Genomic DNA, 7,096 nt, shown 5'->3' on the forward strand with positions numbered 1-7,096 from the left:
AGAATTTTTTTCCTCAGTAGACATTTGTTTTAATGGGTCTTGAAATTCTGTGACAGATTTTTGGTCAAGTTGTTTCCCTTAAAAAGTACTGATTTTAAAAACTAGTAACTTAAAACTGCCACACACACACACACACACACACACACACACACACACGGTCCACAGAACATTCTCCTTCCCTTCTGAAAGTTTTACAATGCATTGTTATCATTAACTAGTCTTTCACAACTAAACGTAAATGGCCAATTGACACAACAGTTCTGAGGCCATTTTTCCATCACTGAATAAAACCGGGGTGGCAGGTATTGGGCACAATATTCATTTAGCCTTCTGAGCTTTCTGGGAAGACTTGGTGACCTTGCCAGCTCCAGCTGCTTTTTTGTCCACTGCTTTGATGGTACCCACAGCAACCATCTGTCTCATGTCACAAACTTCAAAACAGCCCAGAGGAGGATAGTCAGAGAGCTCTCAACACACATAGATTTGCCAGGAACCATATCAATGATGGCAGTATCACCAGATTTCAAGAACTTGAGACTGTCTTCCAGCTTTTTTCCAGAATGACAATCTACGCCTTCAGCTCAGCAAACTTGCAAGCAATGTGCTCTGTGTGACCATCCAGCACAGGTGCATATCCAGCACTGATTTGGCCTAGACGGTTCAGGTTAATCACCTGAGCCATGAAGCCAGCTGCTTCCATGGGTGGGTCATTTTTGCGGTCATCAGTCACACTGCCACCATGAACATCTTTGACAGATACATTCTTGAAATTGAAGCCCACATTATCCCCAGGAAAAGCCTCACTCAAAGCTTTATGGTGCATTTCAACAGACTTTACTTCAGTTGTAATGCTGACTGGAGCAAAGGTGACCACCATGCCAGGTTGAAGAACACCAGTCTCCACTCGGCCCACAGGGACAGTACCAATACCACAAATTTTGTAGACATCCTGGAGAGGCAGACAAAAGGGCTTTCCAGTTGGACAAGTTGGTAGCAGAATGCAATGCAGAACTTCAAGCAGTGTTGTTTCACTGGCATTCCCATCTTTAGGGGTGACTTTCCATCCCTTGAACCAAGGCATGTTAGCACTTGGCTCCAGCACGTTGTCACCATTCCAGCCAGAAATTGGTACACAAAAATGCTACTGTGTCGGGTTGTAGCCAATTTTCTTAATGTAGGTGCTGACTTCCTTAATGATTTCCTTGTATTTCTTTCGGCTGTAGGATGGCTCAGTGGAATCCATTTTGTTAACACCAACAATTAGTTGTTTTACACCCACTGTGGAAGCCAGAAGGGCTTGCTCACGGGTCTGCCCGTTCTTAGAGATAACTGCTTCAAATTCACCAACACCAGCAACAGCAATCAGGACAGCACAGCCAGTCTGAGATGTGCCGGTATCATGTTTTTGATAGTCTCTGTGTCCTGGGACTTCAATGATAGTCACATAATACTTGCTGGTCTCAAATTTCCACAGGAAGATACTGATGGTGATACCATGTTCGTGTTCAGCTTTCATGTTTATCCAAGACCCAGGCTGAAGGAGCCCCTTCCCAATTCAGCAGCCTACTTGAATGGGATCAAGTAGTTGAAGGCACTTTTCAAGTGCTATGAAATAGGAATTATTATTATTTATGTTGTTAATAAAAAATAATAATAGTCATATGCATTATTTTGGTATGTGTAGTCCTTGAAGATAGACAGAATAATTATCTTCTTACACATAAGAGAAGTATCAGATTACATGTGACCTTCCCATAGAGACATAGCTGGTCAATGAGTGGCAGAACTGGGAGTCAAGACTTCTCCCGTAGAGCTAGGAATTAACTCCCCTGCAGCACACTGCCTTTATGATGAAGGAATCTGTGACATTTTATAGTTCCCAAAGTACTTTGGACTGAAGTCACTCAAGTAACAATAGACTCTGTTTAGACATCATTCTTTAAGTGATATGCTTATGTGATTTTTCACTCAAGGTACCAGGATAAAAATAACACATGTTGGCTAGATCTACCCTTTCTTTAGTAAATAGCACCTTTCTTTAATAAATGTTGATAGAACTCTTGTCAAATAGGAGCTTTTATAAGACAACCAAGAGATTACTCAAGATGAACTGAATACCCACTATGGAATACCACACACACACACACACACACACACACACACACATATATATATATATGAAATTATAAATGATATGCCCAACAACTACTATTACTTTTAATGTTAATACCATCCCTCATTATTCTGGTGACTGACTGTATCATATTTCTATTCTTGTCCTTTTCATCCACTGTCTTTCTCTGCATGTTCTCTTATTTAAATGTTCTAGTTCTTGATCCCATGATGGGACACGATGAACCAATCAATTCTTTGTGACAAGTGAGATACACTCTCTACAGGATGTTTTCGGTAATGGTTCAGTGTTCAGTCACATAAATGCAGATGGGTTCTGCCTAAACTGTTCAAAACTTAGAAACTATTTTGATGTCTATTCCTAATTACTGTTACATAAATGTTTCAAGGAAGGAAATTTAGGAGATGTGACTATCTTTGTTCTCTATAAAAACCCAATATTCTGTGAAAATTTTCTGGGGCTTCAATGGCAGAAATTTTTATGGTTTTCCTTGCATTTAAGGGTAGAAAATGAGTATCTTCTAGTCTGAGTGCTACTTTGTACTCCCTCTGCTATTACTCAAATTTTCTTTCTTCTCTCTTTTCCCATTTTGCCATCAAAAGTTCCTCCCACATCCCCACCCATTTATAAAATTTAGGATTAGAAGCTACTTTGCTACAACAAAGTGTTTTCTCAACAGGAGCTTGTTGTTTAACTGTTTGAAGACCACCACACTTCACTTGCTCTTTGGTACATTTAATCTCATAAATATACACCAGAAAAAATGAGAGAAAGTGGTTAGATTCAACCAATCCTTTGAAAGATGGTGCCTTTGATTTTCTTTTCCTGTTAAAAGCTCACAATTCACTAGCTACGCAGTTTGTGAATATTTTTGTATTCTTTTTATCTGTCAAAATGTACAGTTTTAAAGGACTTATGAATTTTTTAATCACATGAGTTTCAATGCCAGCTCTCTGCACTGGTAATAGCATAAGAAGAAGGTCAGTCATGAGGCCTTAGCCCCACCAATAATTCAAATCTCAATAAACTGGAAAAATGCCCCTCCCTAGGAAGTCACAGCAGGATCCTCCATCTCTTTTATATCTGTTACATATTTTTGATATTAACATAATGGAATTTATAAATCCATTGAAAAGGAAATATACATGGACTTCCTAAGCAGTAAATCTAGTCATTGCCTATGACTTTAGAATGGAAAAGAGGAAAATCCAAAATTTTTCTATTTTATATAACCTAGAAGGAGAGGAATAACAATGGCACCAATCCCAGGGCCCTTTCTCTTTTCTTCTTATCTAAAAGCATCTGGACTGGCAGAAAAAGGCCCACTTTCCTCTAGGCGGCAGTGCTGTGCAGGTGCCATGGTTTTCACTTTCATGCTCAGGGGCCATTACAAGTACTATCCACTTATATTCCATTACAATTGATTGAATATTATACATCAAAAAGTAGAGAGAAAATGTTTAAGATTTTATGAATGCAAGCGAAATGATTAGAGCTCACAAAAGCTTTGAATTTTGAAGCTTGGCTTCTATCTTGTCCTTACATAAGCGTCTTTGATCTTCTCTTCACCCAGCTTTTTAGATGACTTTTATGTGGTCTTATAATTGTTTTATTATTTTAGGAGAATTAGTCATGTAGACTTCTTTTTTAAATTTTTTCTATAGAGGTTATTTTTAAAAGAAAGTTTCCATTCCATTACAAGTCAGGGGATTTCTCAAACCAGATGGAATTAGTGTTTACTCTTCTGTGTGTTGTAAGGAATAAAAGATGGAAGAATTAGTTAGGTTCTAATCTTAGATCTTCCATAAAATAATGTCGTGACCAAATCATTCATCAGATCCACTTTAATTTTTCTCTTCCTACGATGGGCTACTTGTCACTTATTTTTCAGGATTAAAAGAGTCAATTTTGAAGAGACTTGAAAACTATTTTACAAATGTGAGGTATTACTAATGTAAAAATCCAAGTTCTAAGGTTAGGTTTATAATAAACATTCACTAATAAATAAGAAGAAACTGCACAAAGGACAGTCAGCCTCCCTTCAAATTGTATTGTTTTCCTATTAATAGCCACCCTTGATTGTGCCTTCATGTGCACTGGCAAGTTGCCAAGACTTTGCAAACTTTTCCTGTGGGGAACCCCTTAAGCGTAATCTCTCAGAATAGAGACAGGATTAGGAAACACCTGGAACTCTTGGTTTCTGCATGTGGGCCAACCATTGGAAAGTCTCCAAATAATGGAATTTTCACTATTCTTATGGTTCTACCACCACTGATTTACTATTTGCTCAATTGGAATAATGATTTTTGAGCACTTTCTCTGTGATAGACACTGTTCTAGACACTAGAGATACAGTGGCAAACAAGAGACCCTCTCCTTCTACTTCAAAAAGGAAGCAGACTCCAAGAGAAATTGTGGTGCAGCAAGTAGCAACTTTCCAGTAAGTCAGAGGTAGGCTCTATTTGTGATGCTGATAAATTTACCTTCGCCGCCTTTTTTGTTTCTTTCCAGGTGTACACCTGAGCAAGGGTTTTCATTCTATTCCTGCTTTTCATTTTTCCTGACTTGAGTAATGCAGTCAGTCCCTAACCATGGCACTCCTTGTCACATCCATGTTGATCTCTGCCATGTTCTGCCATTTGTCTCGTTTGAGCTTCTGATCAGTGTGTGTAAAGCAATTTTTCCTCAATTTTCCTATTTGCCATTAAAACAAATCTCATTTGAAGGCTCTGAGAAGTCCTACAGTAAAGAACTCTCTTTAACATCATTTAACAAAGAATTTTCCAAACTTATTTTGACCACAAATTGTGTTTCACCCCAACTCTCCCCTAATACTATCCTTTGGTGCTTATTATCTGAGTATCACATTCTAGGAACCGCTGCATTAAGCAATCTTCAAAACACCTAATAACCTCTTTCCCATAATTCTCTCCCAAAGGCAAGGTCTTGATAAAAAGGTTGAAACAAGAACATTTTTTCCCTTAGCAATATGTTTCCAAATTAAATATATATGTATATACAGCAAATATATAGCTATTAGATGATTTTTAATTACTAAAAGATAAGAAATACAATGCATGTTTTAAAGATTAGCATATTGGGGTGCCTGGGTGGCACAGCGGTTAAGCGCCTGCCTTCGGCTCAGGGCGTGATCCCGGCGTTCCGGGATCGAGCCCCACGTCAGGCTCCTCCGCTATGAGCCTGCTTCTTCCTCTCCCACTCCCCCTGCTTGTGTTCCCTCTCTCGCTGGCTGTCTCTATCTCTGTCAAATAAATAAATAAAATCTTTTAAAAAAAATAAATAAAGATTAGCATATTATTCAAAATAAATTGATAACAGAATTAGATCAGCAATCACTGTTGTATTAGTAAATGTTGATGGTTTGAAAGAAAAAAAGGTAATTATATTAGGAAGGTGATAAAATGATAACAGCTATTGAATTATGTAGCTAGGTGAATCTAGTAATATTTCTAAAACTTTTGAAGGTATGACCTTGACATAAAACACCACTATTTAACACATAAACTAAGGCTGTTGTGGTACATTAAGACATGAGTTGAGGTCTGGAGTTCATGGGTTTATTCCATTTTTCCCCCCTTTTTTTTTTTTAACTTTGTTGAGAAATAACTGACAAATATAATTGTATATATTTTATGTGTACAATGTGATGATTTGATATACATATACATTGTAGAATGATTACCAAGATCAAGCTAATCAGCATAATCACCTCCTCACATAGTTCCCTCTCTCTAGCTCTCTGTTTTTGTATGTGTTGACAGTGCTTAAGATACATTCTCAGCCACTTTTCAAGTGTACAATATCATGCTATTAACTATAGTCACCGTGCTCTACATTAGGTCTTCAGAATTTATTCTTATAACTGAAACTTACAGCTCCCCATTTGTCCCTCTCCCTAGCCCCTGGCAACCACCACTGTATTCTCTGTTTCTATGAAATCAGCATTTTGTTTGTTTTCTGTGTTTTTCGTTTTGTTTTTAGATTCCACCACCACAGAGTGACAGCATATAGTATTTGTCTTTCTCTGGCTTATTTCACTTACATAATGCCCTTAAGATTCATCCATGTTGTCACAAATGGCTGGATTTCTTTCTTTCTCAGGGCTGAATAATACTCCAGTGTATATACACCACATTTTCTTTATTCATCTCTTAAAGGACATTTCTTTTTCATTCATCTGTTTTTTATTCTTATTTCATTCTTGCTTTAATTAAAAATCTTATAAAAATGTCCTGATTGGAATGCCAATTCAGTACATTTTCTTGACAGTATTGTGAATAGATTTTATTCAAGTCTTTTCTGGCATGTGGTTGCGTTATATAGCTGCTTGCAAGGATCTAAGGAATGATGAAGTCTTACCTCTCAGTTATAAATGAGGATGTCTTTTGTAAGGACTGGCATCTATGTCCTTGTTTACCCCTTCCTGTTCCTTAATTCTGCTGTTCTCCCAAGTTCTGCCATATTTTGGATCTTCTCTCTTTTCATTCTAGACTTTCTCTCTGGGGCAATCCAGCTTTCATGGCTTCATATGATATTTGTATGTATTTGACTCTGAAGAGATACATCTTTAAGCAAAATATTTCCCCTAAGCTCAAGGTCTAAATACATCCTTCCGTGGATGGCCCTTCCCTCTGCCACAATCTGCTCATTGACAACACATTGAAACTGAACCCTTCATCTTTTGTCTTAACCCACACTGTTACCAAGTAAATAATATAGACCATGCCTTATTTGCATTTCACTTCTATCTTTTGGAGACCTCTATCCTAGCATCTATAGTATTTTACTCTTTTTTGTTCAATGACAGTCTTCCCTTATTATATTCTAAACTTCTCAAGAGCAGCAATTAAACGTATGCTTTTATTCTCTTTTATTCTTATGTAAATATTTTATCCTCAGCATATAGCATAAGGTCTGGCACATAGAAAGTTCTTGATGTCT

At 37.4% G+C, this 7,096-nt stretch overlaps 1 pseudogene; it reads right to left on the reverse strand.

Moving 5' to 3' along the window:
- Positions 1-318: 318 nt before the first annotated feature.
- LOC113254320 (elongation factor 1-alpha 1-like) lies at positions 319-4,671 on the reverse strand (annotated as a pseudogene).
- Between the last annotated feature and the right edge of the window lie 2,425 nt (positions 4,672-7,096).

Source organism: Ursus arctos, unplaced genomic scaffold, assembly GCF_023065955.2.
Source record: "Ursus arctos isolate Adak ecotype North America unplaced genomic scaffold, UrsArc2.0 scaffold_12, whole genome shotgun sequence".
Taxonomy (NCBI): domain Eukaryota; kingdom Metazoa; phylum Chordata; class Mammalia; order Carnivora; family Ursidae; genus Ursus; species Ursus arctos.